This window comes from Gavia stellata, chromosome 2, assembly GCF_030936135.1.
Source record: "Gavia stellata isolate bGavSte3 chromosome 2, bGavSte3.hap2, whole genome shotgun sequence".
NCBI lineage: Eukaryota > Metazoa > Chordata > Aves > Gaviiformes > Gaviidae > Gavia > Gavia stellata.
In genome coordinates, this window is record NC_082595.1 from 17972757 (window position 1) to 17984603 (window position 11847).

Here is an 11847-nt window from a genome sequence, read left to right on the forward strand (position 1 = left end):
CACATTGGTTACCAAGAAAACAAAGCAAGATCAACATTGCAATTAACAAGTTATGTTTATACAGGTTATCAGTATTCTGAGCACAGCAAATGATGAAGCAGGTACAGCTCTACTTGGATTTCTACATGGATTTCTTCTCTACACGCAGCTGAAGCAGCTAATGACAGTCACTGCAGACTGATGGTATCACCAGCATTTGTGAAGGTCTTCAAGTAAACAGTACTCAAAGGTAATAAAAGAGGCAAATAGTCTGTGTGGTAAGGGAGCAGTGCTATCAATCTGAAAGGATTCAGAGTAGGGTATATTTTTGTTCTGTGACCATATGCTTCCCACCCTTTACCATCCCATTATCTCTTTTGGGATAAGCATTGTCTTTCACTATCTGTTCACATCAGAGAGCACCAAGCACAATGGCGTTCCTCTTTCACATGTGGCCTCTTAACACCAATATAAGGAGTAAGACGCTTCAAGTCTTCTTGTAGGTCCTGCATCCAAATCAGAAATATATCAGCAAAAGTTTTAAGAAAAGTCTGCCCGGACATTGCTCACAATGTATGTTTCCTGGAGAGAGAAATAAAGATGTCACTTGAGTATCTTTCATCAATGACAAATTCCCTTGCACTGAATTCATAACTTACAATATATTGTTTCAAGACAGTGTGACTAACGAGATAGAGATTTTAGATATAAATGAAAGCCTAGTAATTATTTTTATCCTCAGAAAATGCAATAATCATCTCTTTCAAAAATAAAGTGAAATGACTGACCATCCACTGAGAGCAGTGTAATTGATCCATGTAATGAAAGATGTAGTGGGGGGAAGACTTCAACAGTGATGAAAGAAGGAACAGACTAAACAGCAAACATGAAACCAGCAGAAGAAACACAAGGTCAGAACATTATGCAGATTACTCTGATGAGGCTTGTAACTCAACCCATAAATTTAAAGGATGGTGTGCAACAATTATTTCGATTTTGTACTGCTTTTGAAATGAAACAGCTAAGAACTGATAAAGGTGTAAACTCTATCCACTGCTGGTCGCTGAAGCATTTAATCAGCGTTTTACTAATTTTCCCACCCCTACCTGAACTCAGTTTGACTTTTGACAGTAAAATCAATGGAACACTTCTAATCTTTAATACTGACTCTCTTCCTGGAGTGAAATATTTGGAGATATAATTATGGTTGGGATTTCACTTTTCAAATTATGGTTTCTTCTTTAAGGACTAGAAGGTTTTAAGTTTGTATGAGTAGCCAAAGACAAGGGCAGGACAAAACCACATAACAGAATACTTTATCTGGAACCTGGGCTGTCTAGGAGTATTGTCCCATAATCTTGATTTATAATAATATTATAAAACCCATCAGAATCTTTGGAGTTCAATTAGACTCACCTCTGTCTTGCCGTATGTGAAGAGCCTTTCTGGTCAATACCATCCAATGGAAGACAGATATTCCTTCTCCTCACTTCTCTCCATTAAGGGGAATGTTGGTTTGGGTTTTTTTTAATACTTTGACGAAATTTTCTGGAGCTTTGTACAAGTGATCCCCAACCCCAGAGATAAAAAGCTCCAGGGTCAGCAGTGTGGAATGCACTGATTCAAGGCAATTTCCTTTCAAATAATTATTAACTCTGGACAAATGCAAATAACAGGAATTGAAAGCTCTTTTTCATCTTCCCACCTCCCTTTCCCTCAGGGTATTGACTGGCTGCTTCACTTTCCAGGTACTGTCTCTTGTACTTGACTAAACTATTACTAAATCTTTTAATCCTTTGGATGTTTAAGCTCCTTCCCAAAATTATCACAACATGCAAATCCCACACTGGTTTTCCTGTTACACTACAATTTGCATTTCAGATCAAACTGTCAGCTGATCTCATTACTTAATTAAAGGGTATGAAATGAATAAATTATTTTCATTTATTGTGAATTCTTGATTGAGACCTTCCTGACTGAGTTTGGGGTGACTGAAAACTTCTACCACTTTGAAAATTACCATGCTGTTTGCCATGTGAAGGCAAAGCCTACAAGATCGTTCAAGGCAAAGTTTATCATGTCAGGCTGATTACATTTCATAAAAATATCCTTCATCTGGGTTGTCCTCTGAGTGCACAGACTGGGAGACTTGCAGGATTATCCTCGCTCTCTTCCTGCCCACAAAAAGTATCTTTTTCTCCAAAAGAAAGATGTGAAGACAGAGGCCCTGAACCTAGGAGATGAGAAGTATTCCTCTATCCCACAGTTTAGATGTAAGCTGTCTGGGTCAGTTTCATATGTAATCGCTTTCTCAGCCTTTTGGCTAAGATCAAGTGTAGTAATGATTCTGTGATTCTGCAATAGCAACCCCAGCAGTGAGTCACCAGCTAGTTTTGAAACAAAACTCTGTCCAAAATTATATGGTTCAGAATAAGAAAAAAAGGTCAGTGTTACTCCTGTTCATCACACTTACATTACAGTGTATATGATACCTACACAGGGACACTGAGGTCATCAATGAGATTCAAAGTCTAGCACGAAAGATATAAATCCTCACCACTTGACATGAAGGAGCAACACTATTGGATGCATTAAGAGCAGGCTTTTATAATTCACTAGACCAGCCTTTGGAATAAAACAAAATCACATGCACTGAATCAGAGGAACAAACAAGCAAGCTTTGCTGAGGCATTCATGCCAGGCACTGCAGACTCAAAGATCTTGCTCTGAAGATTCAGATTTAATGCAGGATTAAGCATGCCCACTCTAAGGGACAGAACTTGGACCTTCATGGTTCCTTCAATGTTTAGGTCCTTTAGGAAATACTTGCTCTCCCTGGTCAGACAAGAACCCCACAGGAACTGTACATTCTGCCTTTCACAAGGTGGAACATACGAGGTTTCAGAACTTACATGAAGAACAGCAGTAGGTGCTCTGCTCCTACAGCATCTCTCAGCACTTTTCTTACCCCAGGACTAAATCTGTTCTTAATCAGAGGTCACTTTTTTGGCAGAAGTAATGGACTGTGCCCACTGAAACCCTTTGCCAGAATGCAGAGTTCCCATGGAATATGTGGAGTCCGTTTGCAACAATGCTGATGCAGCCATGATAAACAGGTAATTCTTGATCAACACAGATGGGCCTCTGAAGATTTCTCTCCACAAAACTTCAGTGTTGGCCAATCCATCAATTAACCAGAAAGAGTTAATGTAGTGTCCTCTCTGAAGAAGTGAGAGTTTGCAAACCAGCTGTTACCTTCTTTCTGAAGATGCACATCTGCTCTACTCAATGTTCTTGGAAGAACACGCTTTAATCTCTTTGTGGGTCTTACAATCTTATTACAGACCGAGCTATGACACCATGGGCTATAACTTTTATGTTCTCCACTGGAAGAAACCACTGCTTCAGCAATCAAACCCTTGTTTTTATTCCCATTGCACATATTTTGTGTCTGTAAAATGAATACAAGGTAGAGACCAGGCACTAATCCTGCAAGTTAAGAGACTTGAATTCCATTCTCCACTCTGCCATTAGTTTACCTCATGCAAGTTATGCTTGTTCCTTAGCCACTTTCATCACTACTCCCAGAAAAGTCAGCTTCTGTGTCACAAAGATGACAGCAAGCCTGCCCAGCAGTCTTAAGCCCACACACACAGATTGTGAATAACTGGAAAAATGACACTTTGAGTTCATTAAACATTGGTTAGAGCTATTTAGCTCCCACCTCCTATATCTATGACCAAGGACAGATTTAAACTGATGTAAACAGTTCTTCTATTTTCTAGTATCATTTAACTTATGGCACATTAACATGTGCTTTACATGCATGGTCCTTCCTTAGCATGAATAATTCCATCAGCTTAATGACACAGGGAAAGGGAAGATGTCCACATGCAACCTGCTGTTTGCTTTTTAACAGCCACACATACCTGATATTTTAGGAAGTCAACTGATTTCGCATCTTTATTCTGGAAAAGATCTGCCTGTGTTTATTTATCACTGCCATAAGTAATGTGTTGCTTTTCAGCCCAAATCCTATTTATACAAGCATGAAAAACAGAGACACACATAAAGAAAGATTAGAAGTTCACATTTTTAAGATATCTGAAGGTCTTATTACAACTGACAAAAAGCCAGGATACTGACAACTAAGAGCTGACACTCCATGTATCATGTTCTGTCAGGTTTTAGCGTGTGTGTGTTTGTATGGGAGTGTGGCTTTTTCTTTCTTGGCTTCTTTAATGTTAATTTTAAAAAGGGACTCATATGCTGGAACAAACTTGAGAGACAAGAGCATGAATACAAACAGACAGTGTCCTTATAAACAATAAAGGCAACCCCAGCAGGCACCATCCACTGTAATTATCTTGATATGGTGCTGTGCATCTGTCTCCCAGAGCTACTTAACATGACCTTTTTAATCACAGTGCCAAAGGCTTTCTCTTGCATTTCCCTGCTCCATTGGTACGATGCCATTCTGCCTCCACCCCACCCCACTTTGGGTAACGTGGCTATTTCAGAACAGACTGGTCACAGACCACAGGAGACAACAGGAGATTATTTGGCACATCATGAGACAGAGACAGCACAGAACAATCTTTATTACTTCCTGTGAAGATCCCCACCCAAAGGCCTCAGAATGCTTCACAAATAGTCATTAATAAAACATCAGAGGAGCCTCTAATCATAAAGCGATTGTTTTGTACAGGTCTACAGCACTGCCGTACAGCTATAATTCCTCCCTCAGCGGGAGGCTACACTCCACAGGGAAGGTGGAGTTCCCACCGGCAGGGTGGGAGCTGTGAGAGCCGGGGGTAAGCCCGGCATTGCCTCCTCTGGCAAGAGGACTCCCTTTCTAAGGAGTGTGAATGAATGACTTACAATCTTACAGCTTCCAGAGCAAAGTGCCAGTGGCTAAGGTCTTACACACACCATTAATGGTAAAATAGCCTGTGAACAGTGAAGAAATTACTGTTTAAGAATACCCTTACTGCTGAGGGTGATACAGCCTCCTAGCAATGACCCTCTTTTTTGTGTCTTGTTAGGCACTTAACGTCAGGCTGCCTGGATATCTGTGGTTAGGAAGATTTAACTAAAGTATAGATTTAAGAGTGAATAAAGCAGAAGAGGATTGACAGACCTGAAGTGATTAAATGTCTCTGCTTATTCTTTCTTATTCTTTTTCCAGTCTGCTGATCTTTTTCTGATATTCCCAGGTTTAGAATTGAAAACAAGGTGGGACTTAACTGTTTCACAAGCACTGTACGGCAAACAGCAGGCAAGGATTTATCTGCAAATTCAGCTTATCCTTTCCTTCTCCCTTTTCCTCCAAACACATTGATTCTTAATGCCATTGTGTTTGGTTACAAAGTAATTTAATTCGTTTTCTGTGGCCACCTCTAGGATTCTTTCAGCCTTGCTTCTTTTTCACTTACCTGTCTTCACTTGAATAGCATGGATTTGAAACATTATTCTCCAGATAATTTAGTTTGCATGCTATTTTCTGCCCACATTTTAACGTGTAGATCCTTTTTTTATTATATCTGAGCCCTGACTGGCATTTATAATATTTTCCAATACACTTTCACATATTAATTAAGATGTAAGGGATTTCTTCTCACTTTTTACAGGCAGCACAGAAGTGGCCCTGGAATTAGATATGATGTATGGCACACAGGAGCATGACCTCAGGAAGCTAAAGGTGCCAGTAACAAAGATCCTGTTTTCAGGTAATTCTCCTACATCTGTAAATATCTGCACCTTCTTTCATTTTTCCAAAGCGCGACGTCCTTTAAATCTGCTCAGGTTCATTCTTGTCAGCTTTCTTTAAAAAGTGTTTAAAACCTTCCCAACTTCCTCACAGCTTTCCTGAAGTCTGGCCCAAGGTACCTGGAAATAATCCCATTTTTGGATCCTCACTCCCAGAGACTATTTAAAGGCATGGCAATTGCTTTACTATCCATTTGACTCGCTCATCCATCATGCTATGGGAAGCAAGAAAAGTGCCTGAAGTCCTGCCTTTTATTATAGGAGGACCTAATAACTCTCGCTCTGGCTCTCATGATGTTATAGTAGAACTAGCAACATCCAGCCTAAGGTATGCAAGTAATCTGTATGCAGGGGGTGTAGTCAATTTAGCAGCTACTTAATGAATATGGAGCTTGGTTGTAAAGGAGGCATGAACAACTATCGTATATAAACATGTTCAAACCAAAATACAAAACTAACTTTTCAACATGGATTTCCCCTGTTATCTAAAAAAAAAAAAAAAAATTGCAAAAAAGAGCAATGCAAAACAGACTTGCAGAATAAAATCTACTCTTGACTAGAAAGTAATTGATAAAAATATCTTTATCTGTCCTTTTCAGGATTGCAAAAGGTAATTGAAAAACAAATTAATAGAACTTTCTAATAATTCAAAGACTGAAGTAGCTGAGTCATTTCAGTAATGTATTTTCAATTCATTTTTCCTTTTTCTGTTTGTACATTATCCTTGAGGAAATCACTATTTTCTTTTCATTTAAAATTACTGCTCCATTAAACTCCTTGCATGTATTCCATATTATGTTTTTGTTCTTGCACTGGATGAATACCAGTCTTGGAATCATATTTTATGTCCAAAAAAATTTCATTAATGTTTATTTAATTAATAGGGTCTTTAGAAATATTCCTTCTTCTCAGTTACCTATTTTTAAGAAGAAGGCAAATCCAAATGGTCTATCTGATCAAATTAACTTAAAATATTAATTTATTTTCCTGGAATTCGTTTTTTTCCCCTGGGTTTTCAAAAATATTTTATTGAACTAAAAGGAGTAAGTAATGCATTTTTTAATACTACACAGCTGAAATATTGATGTTAAATGATTTCACTGAAATTGGTATTATTCAATGATATTGAATGTTTGTTAGTCTAGCATACAGTGTATAGTGTAGTGCACCCTATACTTGAAGATTGTTTCAAGTGATACCTATATAATTTTGTGAAGATCCCTGAAATCATCTCATGTAGGTTACAAAAGCGGTCAGAGGGAGCTATTATTTTCTTATCTGCTATCTTTAAGCCAGGAACAGAAATGTGATTGCAACAGAGTGGCTTATTTCTCTCAGTTCAAGCCTTTTAGCACCTTCCTTGCTAAGTACGTCTTGCTATTTCATCATGGTCGGTGGCATTTGTTCACTGTGTAAAGCTGGTCTGAGTGGTACTTTAGATAAAGTGGCATCTCTATGCTGTGATAGAGCTGTGGCTGAGAATTCTCATTTGTGAAAATCTTTCAGATTTCTGAGTGTGTCCTTGTTCATGACTGAAACGAAAATTAAACCTTTCATAAGTCATTGGCTGTTGTTTGTTTTCTTTCTAAAAACAGGGAAGTTGTATCAAGTTTTCTAGTTCCAAACAGAAAGCTTCAGGTCTGCTTCGAGAAGAGCTGTCAAAATGTCCAGAGATGGATCACCTAGTAGCTAACACGCCCTGCTGAGGATGTGAGATCAGTTCTAGACTTCCTTCTTCCTGAATCAAAGCAGCATTAAAAATAGTTATCACTTGAAACTGGGTCCCTTGTATCTCATAAATATTTTTAACTTCCAGATGCAGAGCAGGCAATTCAGTTTTTAATAAGAATTATTCTACTGAAGCTTATTCAGGAAAAAGCAAAATACAAGGCCAACTGGACACTGCACTCAAGCAGAGCACCTAGGAACCATGGTATTGTACGACATTCATTCCCTCAGTAAAGAAAGATACACGGCATCTTCTGCAAGATGCTGGAGAATTCACACTTTTGTGAGCTCTGTAAAACACAGCCAAAATCTACTTGTTTTTAAAGTGATGGATCTGGATCAGACAGTATGAGAATACACTATTTTCAGAGGTCTTGTGTGAAGATATGAACATATCTCTTTTTCTTGTTTGCTCTCCTTTTACCTCCTAAAAAAGGGCAAAATATCTTTGATGTTTGGCTTCAAAATGGAAATGAAACTTCAGAAATAGCTAAGAAAGGGCAGAGAACTTAGAATTTAGGTTACTCTATGGACCTTCTTTTAGTGAAAACAAAAGCAGAAAGCTCAAAAAGTAACATGTTTACCCTTTTGGCACAAGTGTGATGTGGGTTTTAGGGCTGGCAAAGAACACTGTCTTCTTCCAGAGATCAGGTTTGAGTCCTGGCATGAATCATCCAATTTACCTAAGGCTGAGTTAATGATGGGTTGGTTTTTTTTCTTAAGTGAACAGCAATGTGAATATGTCGATCTTCATTTGGAAAGCAAAATTCCACTTTCTCCCTGATTGCTTTAATACTTCTCCCTCTGCTGGCCCTCGCTCAGCTTTCAGCAGTATCTTCTGTTTTTATTCTGTGTGCACCAGCCATTGGAAGAGCTGCTTTCTATCTGGGGAGAACTGTTAAAATCATGAACTTTTTTGCACAGCTGTGTGGTCAGAGGTGCAAGGTGGTTCATAAATCCCCAAAGTAGACATGTGCAGGCTATTGCTCTAGTACAAAGTCCTATAAAAAATAGCAAATGGCCGAACAGCCACAGGGAGGCACAAACAGTACCCAGAGGATCTGCAGTGTAACAAGTTCAAGTAAAAAAGTTCACGCCAATCCAAGCAAGATGCGTAAACCTCTCTTACAAAGTAACAAGTTGGGCTGTTGAGTCTTCTGGGGTTTCGTGATGATTTGACTGGTAATGGTCAGACATGTTTCAAAAAAATCAGCTTCTGTCAGAAAAATGTCAGTCCATTGAAAGAGAAATGTTTTGCAGAAATGTGCCAATTTGAACAAGTTTGCTAACAAAACTCACCAGTTCTCTGCCTCTTCTCTTCTTCATTCATCCACCCAGGTTCTCAGATGCTCCCTGAAAGACTGCCATACAGCTCAGATCCACAGGGCTTTTAAACTTCCCTAAAATAAGCATCTGCCTCCCAGAATTGCTGCTCAACTTTTATGCTCAGGAAACTTGTTTTCATCAGCAGTGAGAAGAATTTATTGGACAGGGTTTCCAGTCTTGCTGCCAGTGTTCAGAGCCCAAGTCTGAGATGGGGTCCTGGTCACCCTGCAAGCCACCATCCAGAATGAAGTGCAAGGAACCCTGTGTTTCCTTGCTCAGCCTGGGTACTGGCCTAGGGCTAGTCGCCTCATGTGGCCCTGCCTATGTGTCCGCTGCAGCTTGGGGAGCCAACTACGCTGAAAGTACAGCAGTGATCTGTCCCTGTAACTTTATGTTGGAGTTCTATGAAATTGGCCAGAAATAGCCCCACTTTGAGTCAATAGGTTTCAAGAATTTGGAGAAGCAGATTTTATTTTAGCCAGTTGCTAAGGGAATGAAAACTCGTATCAGCCTTAAAGAGAATGAATGAATACAAATAAATATTCCTACTACAAACAGAAGACCTGGTTCTTTTCCCCTTACATCAGTGAGACTGTCCTAAGCCAGTCCTCAGCCATTGATCATGCAAGATGAAGATCTGACTTGCATCTATTCCCAGAGAAATACAGTGGTGGTAACAGACAGGAATTTCAGGAAGGGAAAAGCGGTAGCTTTTGCTCATGAAATCGGTTCTCCACTTGAACAAGCCATGTGCAGTAGAAGTTGAAAGTGGACAGGAAACATGATCTTCAATGCTGCCACAGATCACTCACCCTTCTTAAAACTGCATGCATGCTTCGCAGTAGCCCCTGCATCATACATATTGCAAAGTTTGTGTTTTCAATGGGAAAGCGAGACAAAGAGCAGTCAAGTGTTCACAGGAAGCCACTTAGAATGATTTGGAAAGTCTCTGGACTAGACCAAACACCTGGAGAGTTTCTGGTTTCATTTTTGAATATATTGCATTATTTCACTTTACTGCCATAAATGCTAACCCTTGAGGAAAAGGCATACTGATTTAAAACAATGCATACATATCACTTCTGAATCCCCTTTCTTGCCCCAATAATAATAAGTCCCCAAAGTCTCTGGTTCATTCACTATGTCTCTGAATTTCAGATTTAGGTTTCAGGACATGGAATAGACTGTGAGCCATTTATAAGTACTGAGGGAACGCAGCGCAGGTATTGATTACCTATTAAGGTACTGCAACATTCTGCTGGATTCAAATCAAGGACAGAGAAATGTGTTTGGCTGAAATAAGGTTTCTCATTTTTCCCTTTTATCTTTTTCCTATCTAGCAAAGCTTTGCTCCCTAAATTACTTTGCATTAGCTGCTTCCCTCACAGTCTTTCATTGTGCTCAATTTCAGCAGAGCTTTGATATTTTCTGGTTTAATTTGAAAAAATACAGAGGGAAACTCTGCCAGGAAAAGCTGCACTAGGCTAAAGATGAGTAGAAAACCCAGATGAAAAGAACCTGTCAAAAAATGCTTAAAATGTCAATGACATTTTTGTCAACATTGTGAATTGCTGTCTCCAGAAAAGGATTATTTCTTTCCAGAAGATATGACTTTTTTTGGACCAGATAAACTTCTGACATTTAGAGTAGCTTTATCTAAGTACACCATCCATACAGTATTTGAATAGAGGTTCTTTCTATCCCTGGAACCTCTTCAGACCTAGAGTGTGGCTCTGAATGCCACAGCTTGAACCTCTCTCCGCTCACCTGAAAAACTGACGTCACTCTCACCATCATTATACACCATTTTGTAACTGATAGGCAACAGCTCTGTTTAATGTCAAAGCACATTTTTATTACTTGAAACTTGGAGCCTTCCCAATTTTCTCACTTGTGAGAGATGCCAAAGGATATTACAATAGTTATTAATTGATAACTATCATTATAGTTATTAATTGATAACTATCATTCAAATGTTCAACACCAAGCCCATTATGGTTATGTGTGGGAACACAGTTTCTGCCTAGGAGTACAATACATGTAAGAAAGACAAACTGAACCAGAAACTTCAGTTGTGAATTCCCTACATAAAAACAGCTGTGAAATAAAGCAAGCAGCTCCTTCCCACAAACAGAATAGAAATATTTCACTAGCGTTTTTGAAGGATTTTTAAGTAAAGTTTATATTGTCACAGAGCAGTAAACATGACAATGGTGATATACATATTATACAAATGGTCTTAATGCTAGCAGTTTCATTATTTATTAATTTCTCATATGGTCATACAGCAGAATGCCATGTAACTTCTTCTTTTACCTTGCCACTAAAGGTGAAGGTGCCCTAATGGAATTGACTTGTTCAGACAGGTGGTAAATTGTTAATTAGTTTTCATAAAAGATTAATCCATTGAATGCTAAGTGAGTGAATTTATTCTAGGGTGCTGAAAAAACTCTCTGGGATATGCTTTGAATTAGCAAGCCATGTCTTTGGAAAACTCCACAAAGTAATATTATGATTTCCTGGGTATACTGTTCCACATGTCTCCTGGTAGTTAAAAGGTTAAAACACAAGGCAGTATCACAGGGAGAAAAGGATGAGATGCTACTGTTTTGGTGCAATTTGAGCAGAATCCACATTTGTACAGCTAATTATCACCAAAATCTAACTCAACAGATTTCCTGAACTCCTAGTCTCTGTCATGGTGGTGTTTCTGCTGGCCACAGTTTAAAAGACATTAAAAACAATCTGACTTAGAGAAAGGGGCTACAAAGATTAAATGAATACAGGGAAAAAAAAGAAAAGTTGATAGCAATTAATAAAACTCAGATATTAGCAATTACAGAAAATCGATAGGGGGAGGAAAAGGGTATCAAGGGAATAATCTGTAGCCTGAGAAATTTAGCAGATAAGAAAGAGCGTTTAACAACAAAAAGAACATGAGCATTTCTACCCAGAAAAAATAAAAACATTGATAAAAATGTGCAAGGCACGTATGCATTCAGTAAATATTTCTGTTCTCTGCTTGAAAAAAAACAGGTAATGTAT

At 38.7% G+C, this 11847-nt stretch overlaps 1 non-coding gene across 1 annotated transcript; it reads left to right on the forward strand.

The window, feature by feature from the left end:
* The first annotated feature begins 2281 nt into the window (after window positions 1-2281).
* LOC132322015 (U2 spliceosomal RNA) lies at window positions 2282-2476 on the forward strand. Its single transcript, XR_009485000.1, has one exon. It is a non-coding gene; the product is annotated as a U2 spliceosomal RNA (small nuclear RNA).
* Window positions 2477-11847: the final 9371 nt, after the last annotated feature.